Source organism: Camarhynchus parvulus, chromosome Z, assembly GCF_901933205.1.
Source record: "Camarhynchus parvulus chromosome Z, STF_HiC, whole genome shotgun sequence".
Lineage (NCBI taxonomy): Eukaryota > Metazoa > Chordata > Aves > Passeriformes > Thraupidae > Camarhynchus > Camarhynchus parvulus.
Genome location: NC_044601.1, coordinates 16,652,232 through 16,662,277, shown reverse-complemented (window position 1 = coordinate 16,662,277; position 10,046 = coordinate 16,652,232). Strand labels below are relative to the sequence as shown.

At 46.0% G+C, this 10,046-nt stretch overlaps 1 long non-coding RNA gene across 2 annotated transcripts; it reads right to left on the bottom strand.

The window, feature by feature from the left end:
* Positions 1 to 1,000: 1,000 nt before the first annotated feature.
* LOC115915750 lies at positions 1,001 to 9,956 on the bottom strand. 2 transcript variants are annotated; one of them, XR_004061523.1, is made up of 5 exons: positions 9,867 to 9,956; positions 5,978 to 8,644; positions 5,401 to 5,529; positions 3,339 to 3,533; positions 1,001 to 1,155 (listed from the first exon to the last, which is right to left on the bottom strand). It is a non-coding gene; the product is annotated as an uncharacterized LOC115915750 (long non-coding RNA). The 2 variants fall into 2 exon arrangements; XR_004061522.1 differs by having other exon boundaries at positions 1,001 to 3,533.
* Positions 9,957 to 10,046: the final 90 nt, after the last annotated feature.

Below are 10,046 nucleotides of genomic sequence, written 5' to 3'. Positions count from 1 at the left end.
ACAGTGCATCCACTTCTCTTCCCCTCAATGCTGGGCTGTGAGGGCTGAACTCCTGTTTTACATGGTGCCTTAAGGAGCTCACAGTGCAAACACAAGAAGATGGAGAGTGGGGAAATCTTTGCAATGACAGAACAGGAATCATGTGGGAGCTGAGTCATGGTTCTACCACAGAAATCCTGGAGCTATTTCCAGCCTTTCTTGCAGTTGCCTACCTGTAGCAGGCTGACAACATAGTCTCATACGTTGTGTCTTTGGGAGGCCCTTATTTTCTTCAAAGAGAAAAAAATAACAGCAGAGAAGTTTGTAAATATGAATATGGGGCATTATTTACTTAGGATATCTGGCTGTCACAGGAGCATTTATTTCTCTGGGGAAAAAACCCAAAAAAACCAAAAAACCAACTGAGCCAGTGTTTCCTCCCAAGGTGTCTTGGTTTGGAAAGACAGGAGTCTGCTAAGGAAGGCAGGAGCCTCCCCTGAAATTGAGAATGTAAACCCTCCCCACCCCTCCGAATTGCTACAATTTTAAATTAAGGGGCTCTCAGGCAAAGATATGGGAGCAGGCAATAACAGTTCTTTAATAGGGAAGAAATAAAAAGGATAAAATAAACAACACAGTCCACTGGAACAACACTGACAGAGTCAGAACCCAACCTGACACCCTGTGGGTCCGGGTGTTGGTGGCAGTCCGATTGAAAATGTGGCTGCAGTCCTCTGAAGTATCAGGCGTGATTCTGTTGGAGCAAGGGGAATCTGTAGAGAAGGATGTAGTCTTCCTCTGAAGATCCAGGAGGAAAAGGCAGCTGCTGTTCCTCTGGGGAATCTCGTGGAGAACAAAACTGAACTGCAATTTCAGAATCTCAGAGTATATGGGGTAGCAGTGCTTGGCTCCTCCCTCTGGGCGGAGCATCTCACAATGGGATGTTATAGTTCTTATCAGTCATGCACCGATATTCAATAGTCTGTTATCAGCGGAGGTCCCCTCCCGAGGAAGGTGTGAATGTGGTCATTCAAAGAGAGAGATAAGGCAAACTGCTCACTTGACAAGGTAATCAGCCATACAGATGGTAATGGAAAACATCTTGCATGCAATCTTCAACACAAGGTTTCTGGGTTGAGGCAACCATGGTATTGTTTTCTTCCCTCCCTTTTTGGCCTGGTAAATTTCAAAGTTTGAGACACCTGTTTCAGTGAATAGATGTGACCTAGACACTGCTTTTACAGTAAAGTCTGGATCTCAAAATTCCCCTCTAGCATATTCGGTTGTTTAGTAGAAATAGTAAGGTATGAATAAAGAAATAGCTGACAACATCCTTCTGGAGAAAATATTACAAATAGTATGAAATATGTTTCTTGGTGAAAAAGATCCATCACACTGATTTTCTGTTATTTGTTCACCCAATACTACATCTCACACAAACTCACAATCAAAGTTGTGACAAAGATCATGATTGAATAATGGTATTGTACTTATCCCCCACTGATATGAGAAGGGGCTAGATGCAATACAACACCCCACCCTGCTAAAACTTTAACCACTGATGAAAAGGTCTGCTTTCAGAGTTGTTGCTCATGCCATGCAACTCCTATGAGTGGGAGAAAGTGAGAACAGGTAAACAAGCTCAGAATTACTGCTCACATTTAAGAAATTTGATAGAACCCACTTTTCTTTCCTTGCTTCACTTTCTAGTGAGGTAACCATAAAGCTTGAGTTTAACCATGCCATGCCAAGAGAGTGTGCACACTTTTCTGCCTCCTTGGTTGTTAGGTTCTAATGTGCAGGTGGCTTCCCAGTCCAACCTTGCGATCACAATTTCATTGCAAAAGCTGTCTTTTAGCACTGAGTAGCAAATGGCAGACATATCAACTGCTGCACACAGACATGCACAAGTGATGTCATCTTTGCAATGCCAAGTGCCTTCTATGCCCCTTCAGGGCCCAGCCATCACTTGCAGCCCTGCAGCCTTTGACCCAAGCTGCTGTGTCAGTCTTTCTCCCTTTTTCTTCCCATGCTGTTGCCTTGGCATTCCATTTGCAAATCTCAGTAGATTCTCATAGAAAGCAATTGCTCAGAGTCTGAGAATCTCATCTTTCTTCCCCTTGGGTTTCCTATCTGTTTTGTAACTTTAGTTTGTATTAAGGGGAAAAGCAAGAGTTAACAAATAGAAAAGTAGATAATAATCATGTAAATAACCTGTAAGCATTACCAACCATAAATATGCACAAATGGAGTGACTGACAGACGCCACCTGTGACTGCTGAAATGTGATCCTGTCAGCACTGACAGCATCATATACAGGAACAACCAAGAGGTAGCTTGGCTGGCTCCTAATGCCAAGAGCAGAGTTGACAGAGGAGAAAGCCTGACAACAATAATTATAGTTACTTTCCTCATCTTCACTGCTTGCTGACTGTGGAAAGGACACTCTTCTGGGGGCCACATTGCTTCATTACTTGGCTGGATACTTGTCAGGCACTTCCTTTTCTTTCTGTTCTTTTTCCCCTACAGTAACTTCAAGTTAAAGTCTGGACCACACTAATAAAATTCTGTGCAGGTAAACCTGTCTCAAGAGGTGTGAAGATACTGTCCCCAGACAGCTGGCAAAGTCTTATTCTCAGCCCCTAGTAGAAATGGTGGGAAGCAGAGCTACAGGCCACCCCAGTAAAAGATACTGTCTCTATGTATTATTTAGTTAATTAGAGCTTAACTTTGCTATACAAAGCACCATCTTATCCTAGGACAGAATGATGCATAGAACTAATTAAGCAAGACACCATTATATAGACTATATGGATTACATGGACATTATATGAAGATTCACTGGGTTTGATTTTTGTCATTCATTTGATTTTAAGCATTCAGGCGAACACTCTTCCAAACCAAGTCTCTCCCCAAAATATTACTCTCACTGATTATTTCAGTGGTTCAAATAAATATGACAAGTCCTGGTGCTCTGTCATCTAGAAGTACACACCTTACACCTCATTCCTGCTCTGGAGCAAGGACTTTATACCAGGAATGAGGGAAGGGAGGTAAGAGTCTGCAAGGCACAGACATAGATTTTTAAGTTGCTGCAAACCTGCTTATCTCACCCTATCCCACATGTGATCCGTGCTTTAAGCAGAAAAAGATCGTGGTGCACCTTGGCGAGTCTAGCTCCTAACCAAGTCTGCGTCAGGCCGGGCTGCAGGGCGGGGTCTCCAAAGCAGCCCCGCTGCGGCGGGCTGCCTGCTCCCTCTGCTGGCACCGCCTGCTCCCAACCCCGGCAGAGACCTGGAACTGCTGAGCCGGTGGAAGACGTCTAAACAGAGCCCTTGAACACACCAGGGTCACATTACCTTCGCAGTACAACGAGCCATCAGTCCTGCTCACTAGTGTCAGCAGCCTGCAGATCGTGTCTCTCTTATGCACGTCCTGGAGCCATTCTCTTCATTTATCATCACCCAAAACCCCTGCAACTTTCTCTCCAGTTACTCACAGTAGCAAAACAGTCACAGGTTTTTTAGTCACTTCATTTTTATGGGCCTCAAAATCTGTGAAGTGAGCAATAGATTAAAAAGAAACACTTTTGACCTCATGCAAAAATCCTTTGCAGAAGACAAGTATCTGCAAAAATTCCTCTGCTATAGCATCCATTATAGGTCTTGTCCTAACAGTGCACAGTGGACCTTTTCAATATCTCAAGATCATTAGCCTTTTAAAATAACATCTGATAGGGATGGTCAATTCATACAAGCTTTGTGAAACCAGTACGGGGCAGAAAAATACTGTTTGACTCCAGTGAGAGGAAAAGTTAGTGCTGACTTCAGCTCTTACAGGAAACATGCTGTGCATCCCCTAATGATTGGATAAGAACTCATATCTCCTTAAACATCAAGTAATTTAAAGATGAGAAAACATGATAAGAAATAAAGGTCTCTTAGGTTTGCATCTCACAGTGACACAGGACAGTCGGCAGTCAAAAAAAAGGAAAAAAGAAGTGAAAATTAAAAAATCTGTTCTTGAAACATCAGAATTTTGGGACATAATTGTTTTTTGAAGCTTTACAGGAAGTTATTTTAAAAAGCCATGTTTGCTGTTGGGTATTATAATCAACTTGAGTTGTGACTTCTTTAGCAATTACAGAATCTATTGATCTTATACTGCATCGGCAAAATATGAGGACTGGTGTTTTAAAATAGCATTGTAGTTACATAAGAAAGACCAGTATTCTGCTAGTGTTCAAAATTTAACTATAGCAGCATCTTTTCCAGACTCGGTGTTAGCATCATATCACCTTTAATAGTAGAATTTCCTGGCATGAAAGCCATGAATAGCTTTAGCTTATCTAAAATGAAAAAAACAGAACCATCAGAAAATTAAAACAATCTGGATATAGGCCATGCACAGAAAACAGTAATAACCCTAGAGTAAGGTTTTTGAGTGCTTTAGAAATTCTGTTTTGGAATATTCTTCCTAGTTTTATCCACGTGGTAAAAATGCTAAAACAGAATCTGTGATTAAATCCCACACACTTCCAATATCTAAATCTAACAAAGAATTTCTATGTATCTGTATCTATCTATATTTCACAATATTGAAGCACTTTGCTGTAAAGGAGGAGGCTGATTAATTGAAACAGAATTTACTTTTCCAATCCATCTGTAAAAACACTTCTGAGGACTTGATTACAATTATTAACTTAATGGATAACTTTTTTTTTCATTATTAATCTGTTCTCTTCTGACTCCATTTAGAAATGTGTTAAAAAAGGTTTTGAGCTGTTTCGAATAGTGATACTTGTGGAAATCACACTTGCAAAGAAGTGTAGCATTTTTAACATTATGAAAGTTCTGACATTGTCTTCTGTCCAACACTACTTAATCAGTAAATACATTTTCTGGAACGAGAAAACACTCTGTAAGAGAAGCAAATTACATCAGATGCTATATCCTGTTACTTAATGAAACTATTAGATTATGACTGATTTAACTAAGAAAAGACCATATGGCTCCAATCTCTCAGGGGAGATGAAACAAATCAGGTTATTTTCCAACCAACTCTTCCTGGTACAAGCAGTGCACATTTAGGAGACGCTGCTCAGACATGCGCAGAGCACAAGCCCAATGCATTGACTGGATTCTTTCTGAAGATACACTGGCTGCTAAAATGTTGGTACCTGGTTAATAAAAGCAGCGTAACCTTTTGCACTCTTCCTGTTCACAGGATGCAGGAGTGCAGAAGAATCCAAGCAGTTCTTGCCTGCACTCTCCCCAGAGCCACAAAAAGCTGAAAGCTCCTCCAATCCCAGATCACAGAGCGAGAAGCTGCTCTACTCGCCTGTCAGCAGAGGCTTTTCTGGGACAGCTTTTCTGGCTCTCCCGGTACCTGCGTCCCTTGACAAAGGCCTTTGTCCCTCACCTGTGAACATCTTCACAAAGTCGGCACTCGACATGCTCATAACCACATCAGCTGTCACGGGAGGCTTTCCGAAGCCAGCGCTCCCACCCTTGGTCTTCAGGTCAATATACCAAGTGCCTCCGCCATCGCCTGGACAGAGAGTGAAGCACGGTGAGAAGGCAGCAAGCACTGCTGTGCCCTCCCTCTCTGCTGCCCCGCCAGACGCCCGCGGCCGTGTGCGTTTGCAGCGGCTCCGTGGCAGCCCGCACGCTGGCGGGGCTCTGCAAGGAGTCACCTCTTGTTCCCCGTGACGCCCCACGCACCACGGCCTGGGGCCGCGGCCAGGGGAGCCCAGAGGCCGCGCTTTGCTCCCAGAGCCGCTGGCAGCTGGCGCTTCTGCCGTGGCCCCGAGAGCGCCCTGAGCACAGCCGCAGCAGCGCCGGGACAGAGGGACAGCCGCTGCTCGAGCGGGCCTGCAGCACGAGCGTCACAGGAACTGAACAGGAGCCGGCCTGCTTTGGGACCAGCTTCCAAAGTGTTTCTGTCTGAAAACACCGGGGCCTTTTGCCAGGCAAGGCTGCACAAGCGATGGGCTTACCAGAGAGCTCAAACTGAAAGACACCCTGAGTACTTCTCACGTACTCTTCAGTCACTGTCCCTTGAATAACTCGGAACGTCTCTGCAACAGGACTCGATGGCGTGGCTGCAGCAGATTCTGTCTTAGCCTTGGCTGCATCTGCTCCTTCCTGCTGGGATCTGCTTAATTTCTTCTCCTCTTTGAATGCTTGGGCAACACCTCCAATAAATTAATTCTTCTGCAAAGGCTTCCAAACTGTAAATCAATTTACTGCTTTTGTTACCAACTTTCAGAACTCTCTAAACAGGGACAAAGGGTTTAGAAAGGAAACATTGTTTATTCTGCCCAAGATGCAAAGCAGAGATTTTCCACAAATCAAGGATTAAAATGTGAGAGAATTCACACACTGAAATATACATAAACCTGCCTATCTGATACACAGTTACCCCCGCCTACTGCATAATTGCTTAACTTGTGCAACCTTATGCAGTGTCACTGCACCTGCGTAGGCCTCTTCGGGAGTCTCTAGTGGTCCCTGCTGGTTGTTTGGGGAGATGTCCCCTACTCAGTCTCAAGCAAAGTTCAGTTCAGGACGTGCAGAACTTCAGACTGAATGTCCAAGAAGATGTCATCTTCTCAGACAATTGCCAGGCAAGTCATAAAATACAAAAGCTTTCCATAACATCGAGCAACATCTGCTTAACCCACCTGATAGCATCATTTTACATTTAAAAGAGGGGTTAAAGGAGAGAATGATACCATCAACTTCCATCTGGATCAGACATCAAAGGGACGGGGAATTCTGTTTCAAGATCTAGAGAATTCTATGTAAAATACAGAGAATTCTGTTTAAACACATCAACTTGATCAGCATTTTACTTTACCCCAGTGAACATGCACATTTAACACTAAAGGAAAGCTTTTCCAATAAAGGAAAGCTTTTGCGATTTACAAAGCAAATCAAGTGGAACAGCCCCTTAAAATGCTGTTGAAAGTCTCTTAGGCATCTATCCTCAGTATCAAAAATACTTAGGTCTGTTCTGTGAGTCCCTACAGAATAACCAACACTGGGAGCCCAAGGAACTAACACCATTTGTCCCTGGCAGAACGGTCCTGATAGTGGGGCCCTGGAAAATGTTAAAGATAGACTCTGAAAATGTTAGGCTTTGTGTTTTGCCAGATCATTGCACCTGCATAAGCAGCATGATAAATGATATAATTGTTAGATGTGATGACTGTTTAGTAATTAAATATAATTATTGTATAATCATAAGAAGAATCATGAGAAACTATGTTAGAAATTTAAAGGGGGGCCACGAGGAGCCATGCTTGGCTGAAATCTATGTATACAACAGAACAATATAAGTTTAATAATTAACATGAAAGTTATATAATGATAGAATATAAAAACATGTTCATCCCGAACCCATGGCGGAGTCAGATTTGGGTTGGTAACCCCTGACACCCAGAGCTCTTCAATAAAGGCACCAGCATATAATCATTCTCGTGATTATGTGTTTCTGAATGCTAGCAGTCCTAGTGTGACTGCTCAAGGAGTATTTCCACCAGAAAGGAACACTTCAAAGCTTGCCTCCTCTGCTCTGGCCTTATCCCTATTTTGACACTCCTATAAAAGCAGTTCAGCATTCTTAGTTGCCCTTCAACTTGACATAAACCAATCCCAAAAGAGCAAAAGCAAAGCTTTTCTAAAAAAACCCCAAAACATTTCTGCACATGATGGTGCTTTCAGAGCCGATTGCGAGCCTGAAAGATCATCTCACTGTCGCCAGGACACTCAGGGCCCAGCTGACTGTGCTCACTAGCACCTTGCTCGCCACCTCCTTCTGCACGGCCGCATTCCCCCTGCCCTCCCGGGCTGCAGCCGGGTCAGCCCGGCCGGGGGCGGGCAGCGAGGCGCAGCCGGCGGAGGGAGGCAGCGGCAGAGCTGTGAGCGCAGGGACAGCGGGGACAGCCGGGGCGGCAACGGGGCACGGCGGCCTTGCGCAAGGCAAAGGCCGATCGGCCACATACCGACATTAAAGGAGTCGTTCTGAAAGAGAAGGGCGCTCCACGTTCTCCTGCGAGTAGCTGCGTGGTCAGGAGCCAGCTGCAGGTGAATGCTGCACCCTCAGAGGGATGGGCATTTGGGAGAGCACAGGGGTGTCCTCTCCCTGACCCCCAGAACCGTGGGGTTTCTGCAGCGTAGAGAGCAGAGCACAGGACTGCAAGCACAGATGCAAGGGTGCTCAGCCCACAGTAAACCCGTGCTCCCCTGCTCAGCACCCGGAGTGAGACGGGGTGAGATGAAACCCAGAGCTCGAGCCTTCCACCTTCTGCAGTGCCTGTTCAAATGCCTTCTGCTCCTCATGCTTAAAAAAGCCTTTCAGGAGGTAAACTGACCCTCCTGATACATCAAAAAGCCCCATCACTTCAGTTCCCCTATTACATTCTGGAGAGAAAGGAAAACAAAACAAACCAGCAAACAAAACAAACACTCAAGGGGAAGATGGCTGAACCATGATGCCCAGGTGTTTCTCCGGCAGGTACCTGTAAACATAGGTGAAAGGCAGCTCTCTACACACAGTCACTACGGCTCACTTCCATGGAGAACACCGCAGGCATGAGGCTTACAGCCTGGGCATGCTGCTGTGGCAGTCAAGCCGTGGGTTGGTCATTTGGGCCAAGCGGCTGCAGGCAGAATGAAGGAAAAGCATGCCTGAAGATCTTAGCAAAGCACTCTCACTTCCGTCTCTGCAGAATGTCAACCCTGGCAAAGCAGGTGGTATGAAAGACATTATGGAAGTTGCAAAGTGTTCAGACAGCCCCTGGCCCCTTGAGCCTGCTCCCACCTCACTCAGGCAGGAGTCTACAGCCCTGCAACACTGGGAACTGCAGTGAAGGGAACCAACAACCACCATTATATTAATACACAGGCTAGTTCATCTGCTCAGGGCTCGCTTTGATTTCTGTTGAGGTCAGTAAAACCATCTGTCTCAATTCTTCCAGCAGGCTTTCCCCTTCTGCCATCGGCTCTCAGTGAAACCCGAAGCCCTCTCAGGGTGCTGCACAGAATCTTTGTGAAAGCAGTGGGGAGAAAGACAAGCTAAAGGTGGAGCTTGGTGGAAGATTTGCTAGCCACAGTAACAGGTGGTCAGCATGGCAAGCACGGGAGGAAGTCAGAGTCTTCACTGGGCAACAGAGGGAGGATGAGGAAGAGTTATATATGCAGGGCACAGAGGAGAGGGCTGACCTTGAAGTTATTGTAAAATAAGAGAGGTACTAGTGGAAAGGATGAAGGACAGGATAGGTGTGGCTGGGTGAAAAAAGACACAGGATGCTACTGCAGGCTATCTAATAAATAGGGAGTCAAAAAATCATTAGAATTGCAAGGGACCTTTGGAGATTATCTATTCCAACCACCCTGTCGAGGCACGGTGACCTAGAGCAGATGACACAGCCCCCATGGGCAGCCTGTTCCATTGCTGTGTCACCCTCAACACAAAGAAGTTCTCTGTCATGTTTCAGTGGAATTCTTGCGGTTTAGTTTATGGCCACTGCTCCTTATTCTGTCTCTGGGCACCACTGAAAAGAGTCTGGCACCATGGTCTTGGCATCGACCTTAGAGATACGCATATGAATTAAGGAGATCCCCTCTCATTCACCTCTGGACTGAACAGGCCCAGCTCCCGCCGTCTGCCCTCGGAAGAGAAGGGCTCCAGGCCCCAAATCGCCTTTGCGCTCCCCCACCTGACTGACTCCAGTAGCTCCCTGTCTCTCTTGTCCTGAGGAGCCCCGAACTGGACACAGCACTCCCGAAAATGAGATGGAGGCAAAGCTCCAGTAATTTGAGTGCAATCGGCAGGAGACCAAAGCAAAATTTCACACACACGACGGGAGAACGAAAGGATACGGAAAGCCTTCCAGATTCACCCTTCATCCTGCGTAGGCCTTTCTCCAGTCTCAGATTAGCTCGCAGCCCGAGCCTGCCACCCGCTGTCCCTACAGCCCCGAGGGAGAGCGGACCCGTCCCTGCCCCGCCCCGAGCGGCCGCGGCGGCTGCGCAGCGGAGCGGCCCCGGCCCTGCCCCGGC